This window comes from Temnothorax nylanderi, unplaced genomic scaffold, assembly GCF_030848795.1.
Source record: "Temnothorax nylanderi isolate EJ_2023f unplaced genomic scaffold, tnyl_v1.0 TNYL_tig0036_pilon, whole genome shotgun sequence".
NCBI lineage: Eukaryota > Metazoa > Arthropoda > Insecta > Hymenoptera > Formicidae > Temnothorax > Temnothorax nylanderi.
Genome location: NW_027249098.1, coordinates 544,010 through 557,898, shown reverse-complemented (window position 1 = coordinate 557,898; position 13,889 = coordinate 544,010). Strand labels below are relative to the sequence as shown.

The window sequence follows — 13,889 nt, the reverse complement described above, 5'->3', positions numbered from 1 at the left end:
CGATATCGACTCTCACCCAACAATGTTGCGTAACACCCGGCGGTATCGTAATAAACCGCGAACCGTTACTCACATAAAATCGCAGCAGACACCAGGGGGGTCACTATGGATTTTCTACCTACGTGTTTTTTGCCACGTACGACGCTATCCGATGAACGGGAGCATCTCGCTTAGGTTTCATTCAACGGGACCCGTGGCGATTACGCAATATCGTGTAACTCGGCCGCTCGACCAGTGTATGGCGGTATGTAAACGCCGGCCGTTACAGCTGGCACAATTATCGCCCGCTATCGATTCTCAATATTGGCAATCGCCGCAATCGGCGGCCGCTTGATTGTGCTCAACCGCTGTCGTCGTTATCGAGACGCGCTCGAGAACGTCTCTCCTCTCGGTCCGGAACGGCAGAATTACGTAACTTTGCGCATCACCATACGTAGATCTAGGTTGTGCAAGGTTGCGTAATCTACTATGGGACGGAAAGAGAGGAGAGACCGACGAGCACGTACGTAATTATACGAGCGTACTTATCTGTCGATATCAATCGTCATGTGCAAAGCTCTCGGGAATGTGCATTGTAACACGGGATATTCCTGAACGGAACTTTTCAATATTTCTCTTGAATCTTTGGAAACCGTTTTAGAAAGATAAAAATCTACGGAATAAAATATCGTAAATCAAAGTTAGAGAAATCTGAAGTTTGAAAAAATAATCTTAAGAAAAAAAGATAGTTTTTACATATTGCTAGCTCTACTTGTTATCTCTCCAAATTTGAGGTGCATATTTAAAGGGTTTGCTTTTAACAGATCACTCCTGTATTTTCAGAACGATTATATCATGCAGCGAGCATGTTGCAAAAATATTAGTCGCGAAGCGTGTTAGAGACGCTCGGTGCCTCACCAAACCGCGCGTCTCTAATACACGTTGCCTAATACGATTACGCGACATATTTTTACGCGACGCGGAAGAAGGAGAAGAAAAACACCCCCGCACTTATACCAGGGCGCGCGCAATGTTTCACGGCCGTGCGTAGCGGCGCGGTATTAAGGATTAACGTGTGAGTTACGCACGCCGAGTCGCCGCTACTTCTGGGAAAAAAACACGTGTTTAACACAGTTATTTCGCGCGTACTTAGCCGTATGTTTGTATTACGTTTTCATTATGGTCCGCGAGAGACGTAATTCTTGCGCGCGCCGTTCGCGCTGGGCTGTTGTTCTCGCGAGAGAACCTCCGGCGCGGACGAGGGGGAAAAAAAAGGAAGAAAAGTCCCGTCCGCGCGCGAGGCATAAATTATCCCGGAAGTGATTATCGCGTTGCGCGACGCAGATTACGCGGATGCGCGATAATAGAGCGAGCGTGTTGCATTTCGGATAATAATAGTGCGCCGTCCTCCCGTCTCTCTCTCTCTCTCTCTCTTCCCCCCTGCCCCTTTTTTCTCTCCTATGCGCCATCCTCGATCGGCGCCTCGATGCGCGTTGCATCGCGCCGTTCTCGGAAGAAAGCCGCTCTCGCATCTCATTACCGACGCCGTTGTAAATAACGGCGATGACGCGCAGGAAATTCCGCGGAGTCCGGCTATTTATAGACGCCGCGATATCGCACGCATTGCGGATGCGGACGATCGTTAGATATCCGCCGCGCCGGGGGATACCCGGCGCAGAGGGAATTACCTTTCCCTGAAAACGTACCATCGACAGGAATATTTTCCCTGTTCGTTTTAAATGTTTGCAAATTAACGTATATCATTCGGCTTTATCTTCGCGTAATTATCTTTTAATGGATACGGGGTTTTTAATTGATGGTTAATGGAGATAAAGTGAGCCCCCTGGGGTATTATACGCCAACAATAAGTATGATTTAATAGAGCGTCTTTGCAATATTAAATTCGCGCCTTTAGTTGCACACTGCGTTTTGTTCCTCTTGATATGCACAACTGACGTGACGCATTTGTCCGCAGTCTTTCTTCATCTGACGCGACGGAATATTATTTCGCTCTTCTCATCCTCATGGACATCGAAGCGAGGACGCGCGAGGACTCGGCATATACATCACTCACGGCGTAACAACAATAGCGATATAACCGGCTAATCGTAATTACATAAGTGTGTCACGTAACAGTTTCAGCATGCGGCCTACCACTTTCCGCGAAGCACGTCAATGGCTTTCTTTTTACGTCGCGCGTGTTTACTTGCGCGAGGTAAACACGCGTGACGCCGCGTGGTTTCGCCACGCGTTCAAGAAACTCTTTCCATTCGATGCACAATAGCTGTAATTTGCGGAAGAGGTCCCTGGTCGCCGATTTAGTCTTTGTCGACATTTTACAGTCGTTAGAACAATTACTTTGCCATCAAGAGGATTGGAGTTTGAATTATGATGTTACATGATGCACGTATAATTTATCTACCTTTTCGAAAAAGCTATTCGACCAAACACAAAATATTAAATATATTAGAAAAGAAAGAAAATATATCCCTATTGTTTGTGATGTTCTTTCGAGCGATCGGTAGTTACGATTTCTCGATTTTCACCGACGCATCTCGGCACGCATTTAGCGCTGTATTTAGTGCTGTATCCGCGATTCGCGACTTCGAAATCTCACCGGATTTACAACCTCTGTAACTCGCGTATCATGATTATCTCGCATATCGAGGTAATCCGCGTTCTCGAGTGCACGTAAAACTTCGTCGGCCAATCACCATGAAAGATATACAGACAAGAGAGAAGAGAGAAGAGAGAAGAGAGAAGATAGACGCGCATCATTCAGAACGCGATGTACGCGTTCACTCGTATTTATAGCGATGAATGAAAAGCCGGATGGAAGCACACGGGTCGCTTTTACCATTGCACACACGTCGTCGCATGCATCCTGTCCCCGTTCGCGTCTCTCTCTCTCTCTCTACGGACTCCGCCGCGGCGGCGCATCCCCGGCGTTTTCGTCGCGCCGATTTCGGAAAAATGTCAGCCCCGAGCTCCCTGACACCCCGATCGGGCTGACGCTTCGACTCGGCGAACCGCAACACGTGCACGGAATATCGAAACGAGAAAATGATTTCATCATATGGCGCACTGTGTCGTGTTCCAATGGCCCACGGCCACGTGGCGGTACACGAGTCCGCGAATGCTCTGCGTTCTATTTTTTGTTTTATACTGCGCCTCGACGTTCCTCTCGATTGACGTTTTCATTGTGATTTTTCCGGCGCATCGCGAGATCTACGCGTATGCGAGACAGAGACATTGTTAAACTTTTCGAAGCCTTGAAAACGTGGCAATGTATTTAAATTTGTTTAAGTCGCAAAAAAAGGGAGTCTATTAAGATAATATTAAATTATAATTGAATAAACAGCAATAATTTATGTTACATACTTATAATTGTTATCAATTAATACTATAAATATTAATTGAAACAATTAGTAATTAATGCAGAAATAACTCGCGGTTTCCCATATAATATTCATTTCGAGTCCGATGAGATAATTTTCATACATTGCACCGTGCGCGCGCGCGCGCGCGAGAAAATTCAATTAAATTTTGCCCCGAGAGCACTTTTTAATCGTATAATGGAAAATAGTCCGCTTATGATGCCCATATGTCAGGCATTGGCGCATAGTTTACTTCCTGAAGATAATGCACGCACAGCAGGCGAAATAAGGTCAACTATCTGCGCAACAGCTCTCTCAATGGAAACGAGTACGTGGCCGTCTGAATGACACGCATCGCGTGTCAAGGCTTTTTTTTTTTAACTTGCCGAGTTGCGCTATCCAGTTCTTCCTGAAATAGCGACGAATTCGTTCTAACGTAACTTGTACGAAACCTCCGACCGAATTACGCAATTCCGTCGCAATCCTACATTTTTCCCCCTTTTCTCTTTATTCAAGCGAGAAAGACACGACGTGATTCTTGCTTTCGATCACATCTACGCGCAATTGCTGCAATTTAGCTTAAATGGTAAAAAAAGGTAATTAAAAGAATGAGTCTGCTGTCCGTTAATAAGACATATTTAGCGGCGTCACGTGCAGCCTTTCGCGCGGATAAAGCGTGTAAATTAGCAAGCTGTTACGTGATGTAAAACGTAACGAGGCATAATGCGTATCTGTCGCCGCGTGTTTGTCGATTTTCAATCAAGAAAATCTTCCGTATATTTTCCAGACTGTTACATGCCGCTCATCTATTACAAGCACTCTCGATGACTAGGAAAAATCTCTCGCGGACGGAGAAACTGCGCGCGCGCGCGAGGGGAGGAGATTTATGCTCCCCAGTCGCGCGGCAGGCGCGATGCAATAGCATCTCGAATAAAACACAATCATTACCGCGCCGATGTAATCCGCCCGGCGTTTACGACGAAATAAACATTGCTCGCTGCAGACGGCGCCTCGGTAATCGTGATGATCGACGTCTCCTTGCGCGCCGAGAGAGAAGTCTTCTCTCGCGCTGCGGGCGTTTGCGCCTCTATTTTTCACGCGGCGTTAATGCAACGTGTAATGGCCGAACGGATAAAGATTTTTTCGCAAGCTTCGAAATGATACGCGGCCCCTCGCTCTTATAATCTGTTTTCTTTATCGCCGTCTATCTTGCCTGTGGATTTGAGTAAATATCGGACTCCGAGCGTAAAAATAGACAGATGCGGAAACGACCTTTTAAATAACGTCATTAACTTACTGCTCGACTTATTGCCTCTTTTTATTGCCTATTATTATTGGAATAAGAAACGTAGCTATGCACGGAATATAATTAAATAAAATATGTAACAATTGTAAGGAAAATATAAGAGAGAATTAAAATAGATAAAAAAATATTTTTTTTAACTCATGCATTTTTTTACGAAATATAAGGGATCTAAACGAGGCTCGTAAGTTTATCGACAAGTTTGCTGTTAGATTCGTCACGTGCTAGCGGCTAACTCGGATCGTTGTCGCAAACAAGAAAAACAAAGGGTTGGTTAGATGATCATCCCTTACAGATGAGGTTTCTTCGCGAGCGGCACACCCCAAGGGACCGACTCCGAAGACTGGTCTGGTACCGGTAATTACAACGGGGTTGCCCTACTCCTTTTTGAAGTTGGCACGTCCGTAGAATAAGTTTACCGGCTCAAATGTCAGCGCAGCTTTCTTGGCCTTCCTCGCTGATTAAGCCCCCCGAGATTAACTCCCCTGGACGGAGGTGGAATTATTTCATCTCGAGTTAGTAGCCGGCACGCGAAGCCGTTCCCATTATCTCTCGCGCCAAGTGTGTCCGGGGTTAATATCGAGGATGGACTCCTCATCGTCTGTTAACCGTGACGAAATCAGACATTCTTAGGATATCGAGCGAAGTACGTTATGAAATTCTAGGGGATTTCGTAAACGCGGCTTGTGTGCAGCATTCAATAATATTGTGTATAGCATTATGGCTACGTAATCCTATTTTTTACTGATAAGGTCTTAAAAAAGATATCGACATGATACGAAAGCTTACAGAGTCATATTTAGTGCTGAACACAATTTTCTTTATTATTGAATGCGGCGACAATAGACGAATTTATGCGCTTTTATCGATTGCAATTCTGGCTATTCTGCGCATATTTGATAAGAAGCGATGTTTTGGTATTAATCTCTCGCGAAGACCAGATAAAGAACGGATACATGGCGCGTGTGTGGCAACGTTATCGTACGCCCGATAACATTACTACAATAATACGCGAGGAAAGACCGATAATATTGATGAAAATAAATTACTTGGTATGTGGAACAATCCGTACTTCTTGCATTTTCGTTATCTTTTTGGAGCGTATGACGTTATCCCAGTAATTCTCCTACGTTCTATTTTATTCCTCGTTTCTGCGAGAATCATGAGTTTTTCGTCTCTCCGGGATCCATCGGGGATATGAAAACCAATATTGCAGCACCGAGTGATTTTAATTTTACACTTAGGGGAATCGACGTTATCGGGTTTGCTCAAGAGGTACAGGATTTGAGGATTGCCCTCATCTCTACACCCCCTGTTTTCGCACTTCTCTCTTCCAATCTTTATATAAGAAATGTATCTAATAATAAAAAAATTGTACAAGTTCTTTGCGTTTTTTTTTTATCTCGACCTTCTCTCTTTCAGGATTCTCGGCTCTACATAATAATGTTACGTAATAATACAGCATGCAGTAAGAGAGTTATATGAATTTTTCTCCCCATTTTTCTTCCCTCGTTCCCTAATATTTAATCTTGTCGTACTAGAGCAGACGAACTAAAAATATTCAACACAAAAATCGGGATAATTTGATTATCGTGGCTCCATTCGCAAATTAGAATTTCAAATGTCCCAAGAATGCAAGTGACGTGATCGATATCCACAACTATTGCAAAATTAGACTAGTTTAGTCAGAGTTGTGTGCTCGGTGGCGTTATCATTTAGAATTTTCCCCGCGGTGATAAATTTTACTAAATAATGCTAGTATGTTAATGAGACGGAAATGTTTGCGAAGAAAGCGGTTCCGGTGGAAAGCTGTGGAATTCCATTGTTTAGTATCGATAACGCGTAAAACAGCAAATCGATGTAGTACGACAAATATTGGTCTGTTTGCATAATTTGAACGTCGTCATGAAATTTCGCCGCGGACATCCTCGCTATTTCCTTCACGAGGAAACACTCGTCACTTTTCGTCGATAGAGAGTATACAGCTCTGAACAGCGGTATATTTAACGAATAACGTTCGATGTAAACAACGTGGATAGCGAAATTATCGTGATTTCATCGTATTCCGTTTTGCGCGTTAAATACACGCCGATCGTCGCGCAATTAAAACGTTAATCACAACCAAACGGAATTGCATTAAACGTTAGCAAAGCGAACGTAACAAAAAAACCACACTTATCCGATGCAATTTGTTAAATATTTTACTTTGATTTTTGCATGTGCGTTTATTCCCGAAAAAATATTTACAAGATCAAACGAAAGAGATTGAATTATCGTTGTTGTGTCACTCTTTCCTTTCATCATTTATTCATACAACATGTTTCAAACGCAGATTGGCAAAATATTTTCGAGATAAATCACAATGAGAATAAATTATAAAGTATAAATATTCGTTGATTAAATTACGTTATTTTCAGGGGATGATTTTAAAGTTAGATTTTTGTGGAAATACGTTTATTTATAAAAAAAAATGCGCTATTTTAGGTCAAAATGTTTTAAAATATTGATTACTTTTTCATGTTTTCTATCTCTCCAAGACAAATAGAGGTTTCAGAGTGACATTCTGCCTGCAAAATAATTGATCCAAAATAAAAACGACGATTGCCTTTATCGTCCACGCAATTTCGTGCACGCCTCGCGCTTGTGTCACGTAACGCTGTTTGTGCGTGCCCTTTCCGTTTGATATTAGTCGCGGGGAGGAAGAAGACGGAGCACGACCGGAGGAAAAGGTAAACTAGACGATTTACACGAGTAAACGCACGCGTGCCGCCTGCGTGTCGCAGATAAGTTACGCTCGCGGAGTCATTACTCTCTCGCGCGGCTTTCTCTCTTATTCTTCTACGTGCCCTCCCTATCGCGCCTCTTTTTGCCCCTGCACCCACGTGCCCCCAACGCGCAGTGTTGCTCAACCTGGATGTATACACATACCGACAAGACGATTCTTAGAAATAGCTCGGTGAACGGAATTTTCCTCCTGCGTCTACCATGCACGCTCTTCGGTCTGTGTGATTAAAAGTCAGCCTCCTAATTCCAAACTTGCCAACGTACTCTATAAAACAGATCTCTGCCTTTCGTCGCCTGGAACAACAATTTATGATTTAAAATGTAGATGTGTGTCTTGTACAAATTGCATTTATGTGCCTCTTTTAATTGACATGTAGTTATTTTCAATATCATAAATACTTTACATGATGGAGGCCAGGTTAAGAAAACATCATTGATAAATTTTGTGATACAAGTGTAAGTGTAAGTTTCCTAGTTATTTATTTTATTAATTGTAAGCTTAAAGTTAAAATTGCAGTATAAATATTTCGCATGAAATAGACGGCGGTGTAACAAATCTTGCAAAGTCGCAGCGTACCTACAATTGCAACGACAGTTTATCAGATTAACGTCAGTAAAACAGCCTCCACGGTTTTATTGAACGGTTCAATAATCTCGCTGGAGATTCCAGAAAATGGCTTTCTACGTACACACAATGCGTTCGGAAATTGAAAAGATTCGCCACATGTCGCTAAGCTGGAGAAGCAGCGCTATTACGTCGTCCCATTCGAATCCTATTTTCTAGTAACTGGTTTTCCGCGGTCGCAGCCCCGTACACGAGTATAGAGGGCATCACGCGGGGCGGCGGACGCGAGCGCCGAGGGTTGAAATATGAGAGACCTATCGCACGCCTGCACCCCTCGTGGATATCACTGCGCGAATTCTAATTTCTAGCTTTCTGCACTCCGTCGTCCCGAGGGGAATTTCCCGGGCGACACCCGGGACCTTCGTCCGTGACATATGCGTTTAAAACGCGAAAGTGGCCCCGTGTTCCCTCGACGCGCGTGAGAGTCGCCGTGAGCGGTATCAATATGTCGAAAGAAGAAAAAAGAAGAGTCGAAGGTATTCGTGACGAGTTATCGCCGCGCGGTGTTGAGTTCGGTGTTCCGTCGAACACACGAGCGCGCCCCGAACGCGCGAAGGCTTAATGCATGTGGAACGCTTTGTGCACTTCCGTGTACTCCTACGCGGCGGCGATAAAAGGCCCGTGAATGGCCCCGACTGAATGCGGAACGGTCAAGCTAGATCTTAATTCACAACTTCCGCCAGTGCGAATGGGCGCGTTAAAATATTTAGAACGATACTTATGGCCAGCTATAGGTTCATGAATAATCAAAGTCTCGAAGGTGAAAAGTGGGGCGCATTGTCACCTACCGACTCACAGCGAGAAATATCCGTTCTTCGTCAATGTAATTTATAGGCGCTTTTTCAATTGCGTCGAATCTTTTTATGGAACAATAGCTCAAGAAGAAATGAGATCTTCCTTTGGATCTACTATTCGACGAATTTGGCGAACGTTCCGCAGCGCTTCGCGGATTAAATCCATTCAAACCGTAACCGAGCAAGCCATCTCTCTCTTTCTCTCTCTCTTCTCTCGTCGCCATGAAACCTCGTACAACCTAATTCAGAACTATCCTCGCGCGAGAAACTCTCTCAGAGATGAGGCCTCTTCCGTTGCGTGAAATCCTATTTTCTAGTTTTCTGCGGCGGGGACTATTTCAGGCGCGAGTGCTTCTCGCGGGCCGTCGACGAACGGAAGACGGCTTGAAATATGAGAAACGTATCGCGTCCCCGTATTCCGCGCACTTTCACGCTGAACGAGCTACGACGGAGCCGTCGTAACCGCGTCGCCGCGAGCAAAGAGCCTGCAGCAGCAGCAGCAGCAGCAGCGCCTAGTGCAACAAGTAACATAATTCAAGGAAAGTTGCGCCGCGTCGATAAGGCAATTATTCGGGCCGCGTAGTGCGCTTCGATGGAACAATGGCTTTTGTTGAATACGGCGAGAGAAGGGCTTACGGTATAGACGGTGGTCTGGAAGATAAACGTCTTAGGACTAACGCAGGACACGTGTAAAACTCGGATGTGCTCGCGAATGCAGTCGGCGCTAGAAGTTTGAAGTTTCGCGAGTTGATCTCGAAACGGGTGCCGTGACGCGTAAAGTAGAACTCAGCTCCCGACACAAAGGGATGGAGCGTATCATTGTGAAATTGACGTTTAAATCCCATGACGTGAGCTGCTTATATATATAGTTATAGGTTTTGGAGCGTCAATTAATCAGTTAGCCTCCAAGTGAAATAAATTTAATCTATATTTCTAAGGTCATCAAAGCAATTTGATTCTGATATGTGCAAATGCAACTGTCCAAGTTAAGCTTGTAAGATAATTAAATAAAGAAACTGTTATTTTCGTCATTGGTGTTTTGCTATCGCATGTTTTCCTCAACTCAGCTTTCCACGTTCCTCGGATCTGTTGGTCCAACTGCCGGTCCGAAACTGTCCATGACCTCGTTGCGAGACGCGAGAGCGATGCAGCGCGATGCAGAGGTCCGCGGACCGAGAGATGTATTTCGGTGTACGACGCCGCGCCGGTGTGCGGCGCAACGCGACGCCGCGCCGCGCGGATAATAAGGCGCAGCGGCGCGCAATAAACGGCTTTACGACGGTTCGAGGAAGATGAGGATTTTATCTCGGCGCCGGCGGCGGGGGCGACGGCGCGGGCAGCAGCGCGACGGCGCACCGGAATTGATTCGGCCGCTCATATTCGTGAACGAAATTTCGCGGAGCGCTGAGAGCGCGCGGTTGGGTGTTTATTAGCCGCGAGAATGCGCGGAAGAGAGCTAAATCGCGCCTGGCACGATGTAATCTCGAAATGAAATCCGTCGTTTATTACGCTAGACACTCGCGAATATATAAGATCTCTCTCTTTTTCTCTTTTTGCGCGAAAATTCGGCGCGTACGCGAGAAATAATGACAGAGAAAAGAAACACGAAAGAAATGATTCGCGAGCGACACGCAAGGAGCGCAAATCGCCATTCGAATTTCTCGCTGCCTGGGGACGGCAGCGATGGAGAAATTCCCGACGATCTTTGAGACACGCGTCACTCGAGGGTAGAAAGTTCTTACGTGAGAACCGTTTCCTAGGAGAGCGCTAGTCGGAGATTTGTTTTTGTCGGATTAATATTCACGCTCGCGCGCAGGATTAATAGCACCGTGCGATACGCGTGCAAGGAGCGATAAATTATCGGGTACGTAGCCGCTTGCCCAAGCGAGGAGAATTCCTCTCCACGGACTTGTTTAATCTCCTTCTCGCCTCGCCGACCGTCGCTCTTTCGGACTTCATTCCTAAGTAATTGTTACGACGAGGAAATGAGAGAAGCGAAGCGACGTTCAAAAACGAGCAGCGAGAGGGAAGAGGAGCGTCGAATACCTCGATACGGTGCCGACAAATGATCCGTACGATGATATCCGAAGTAATCGGACAATCACGTTCGTCAACGAGCGTGATGTTAATAACGATGATTGTGACGAAAGTGCCAACTCGGGGGGGGGGGGGGGGCACTTGGATCGCGGCGCGGCGATCACGTTTGAACCGGATGAAGTCGTTCGGAATCTCTGGCAGCGGGTCGCGTCGCGGCGCGGCGGACGCGTGATGGATGAAGGTGTTCCAGTTATGTGGATTTCGCCGTGAAGGGGATGATGAATGAATCGCGGCGCGGAGGCGTCCGAGTTTCAACGTTGCGCTCGCAGAGAGAGAAACAGAGAGGGGGCGGAGCGAGGAGCGCACGAGGGAGCGCACGAGCGAGCGCACGAGCGAAGCCCCGTATACGCGAGGAGATGAAACGAAGTCGTTCGTATACGGCGGTTAATTGGACGACGAGCCGAATCCCCATGACGGATGACTGTCGCCCGTTAACGAAACCGCACGGTTGAAGTGGAGAACACGCGCGGAGAGTACACGAGACGTCGGTTCCCTATAGCGCCATCAAAGCGCACAGTTCCGTCGACGTGACGACTATGTTCTCCGTTGCGATATTTCGAAGGCTGGCTGATGTTTATTTACTGGAGAAATCGCGCAGCTGTCTTGTAGCACGTCTCAATTTTTTACAATAATCATTTAGAGAATGTTGAAATTGTTCAGAGATTCTAAAAAGAGAAAAGGCTTTTCGATATATAACTGCGGTATAGAAAAAAGGTGAACGAAATTCAATTATTGGCATACAAATAAGTAAATAAATATATAATATATAATATATATTATATATTAGATATTTGTTTCGGATCATTAACTAAACAATTATTAGTAATATGTATTATATATTATATATTGTATGTATATTATTAATAATTGTTTAATTGTGTTTAATGGTTGTAAGTAAATGTCTAATTATTTACGTCACTAATGATAAACTGACGATTAAAAAGACGGACATATAGCGGCCAGAGATAATGATAACGGCACAAAAATGTCAAACATATCAGTTAGCTTAGGATCAATGCAACGGTATATTATTGAATCTCATAAATTCTTAGCCCTCCATTGATCTAGGCGATTCCGACGTTCTGACATTTTAAGTGGGAAACTTTAACACGTGGCGACATTAACACGTCGAGGTACACCGGAAATTGGGAATCGCCTGAGTCAGACATTAATGCAGCGCATCGAATAGGATTTGTTGACATGCTTGACGTATTCCGCACAATGCGTAAGACCGGCCGCTAAGGTTTCGCTATTATTGGCTGACCGATAGGTTACCGTGTCAATCTGTCTAGACTGGCACGTGTCACGTAATCAATAACTATATATGTCGCTATATGTCCATCTTTTTGATTACTGGCCGCTATATGTCCATCTCTTTGATTACTAGCCTTTTCTAAACACAACAGAAAGTAGAGTAGTTGTGAGAGATAATGCCTGTGGAATTTACAATGAACAATGCTACGTCGTTAGACCGATGCGTCACCGAATAGACAAACTGATCTAGTAAGATAACGTTACGATGTTTGAGCGTAGTTGATAAATCGTCGGTTTAATGCAAGATTAAATATTATACTAAAAGACAATTCTAAAGAACGAATACTTTGTTTCAATAATCCCTAAATTATTGTTATTGGAATGAAAATAATTTATTTCGACATCGCTATTAATACTACAGCACACAAAATAGAATAATGAATGGAAAATATGTATGTAATCATTAGTAAAAGAAAAAAAGAAGAAGAGGATAAAAACATAATTCGTGATAAACGTTAATATGCCAAGATGAAAATCGACGATATATGTGAATATATCATTGCCGACAAAGGGAAATAATCAAATAATGTGTCATGCTACACCTTATTACGCCATTAATAAATAACATTGGTATTTCTTGCAAAAAAAAAAAAACGGAGGAATTCTTTGAAAGCCGCCGCGGTGAAGCATTAATGGGCAAACTGAATTTAAATTTAGCACTGCGAATATTTAAATATTCGATTAAGATCGGCGGAAGTATCGACAGGCGGGCTGGCCACCAGGGAGACACGAAGGTCTCACATATTTCGTCCGTTCTCCAAATCTTTCTATATTTAAACTGGGCACGAGTGACCAGTACAGACGCCGAAAAGGATTTCGGAGATCGACCAGTTCCCTTCAGAGAAAACACAATATTAATGGAACATCGTGATTCGTGTTTTCCGAATTCCACGAAAGGCCAAACGGACCATAAACTCCTGCGGTGTTGAAACCACGGATCGGTATCCGGATAAAAGCACATTGTCGGGGTCTACGTGTGTCGAGGTAATTCATAAATATTCCCCAGAATCGACGGGAGGAGGGGGAGGGGGGAGGGGGAGGGGGAAGGGGGAAAGGAAAGGAGAGAGGAAGGGGAAACGAGCGAGAGCCTCGGATTTCTTCCTTCTTCCTCTCGCGCGAGCGGCACGGCGGTCCGGGAAGCGCTTAAGAGATTAAACCGGACGGTTCAAAGTTCTTGTCTCCCATGTAAACACCTTAATGGACCGTAGGAGCGGCTGCACCTGTTGCTCGCGCGCTAAGACCGAAAAATATTTTCGAGATTCCAACAGCCCGGCGACAGGAATTCGCCGTTTCGTACGTTGGATATTGACGGAGGGTATCTTTTAAACGGCCTCTCATCTTCGCGCGGCCAAACTAACGTGAGCCAAACGGCGGATGTGTTAATTAAAATCGATCAGCTTGAAAGTCACCGAAGTCCACAGTTTCCGAAAATAAAAAACAAATTATGTAACATGACGGCATTTAAACGTCATCTTGAAAAGAATTGAGTAATGGTAATATGATATTTTTCTACGCTAGAAATAGCATAGTTGTTATTCTTGCCTGTGAGTAACTTCAATTCTTGGACTTCTATAGACTTCGCAGTTATATACGTCGTTAAGCGTTAGCAATGTAGA

The 13,889-nt window shown here is 44.7% G+C and overlaps 1 long non-coding RNA gene across 1 annotated transcript in view; it reads right to left on the bottom strand.

Annotated features, from left to right (window-relative positions):
- LOC139771160 (uncharacterized) overlaps positions 1 to 13,889 on the bottom strand; it is a 265,643-nt gene that overhangs the window by 74,046 nt on the left and 177,708 nt on the right. The window contains exon 3 of the long non-coding RNA XR_011717876.1: positions 7,588 to 7,737. This is a non-coding gene — a long non-coding RNA (uncharacterized lncRNA). The remainder of the gene's footprint in view (positions 1 to 7,587; positions 7,738 to 13,889) is intronic.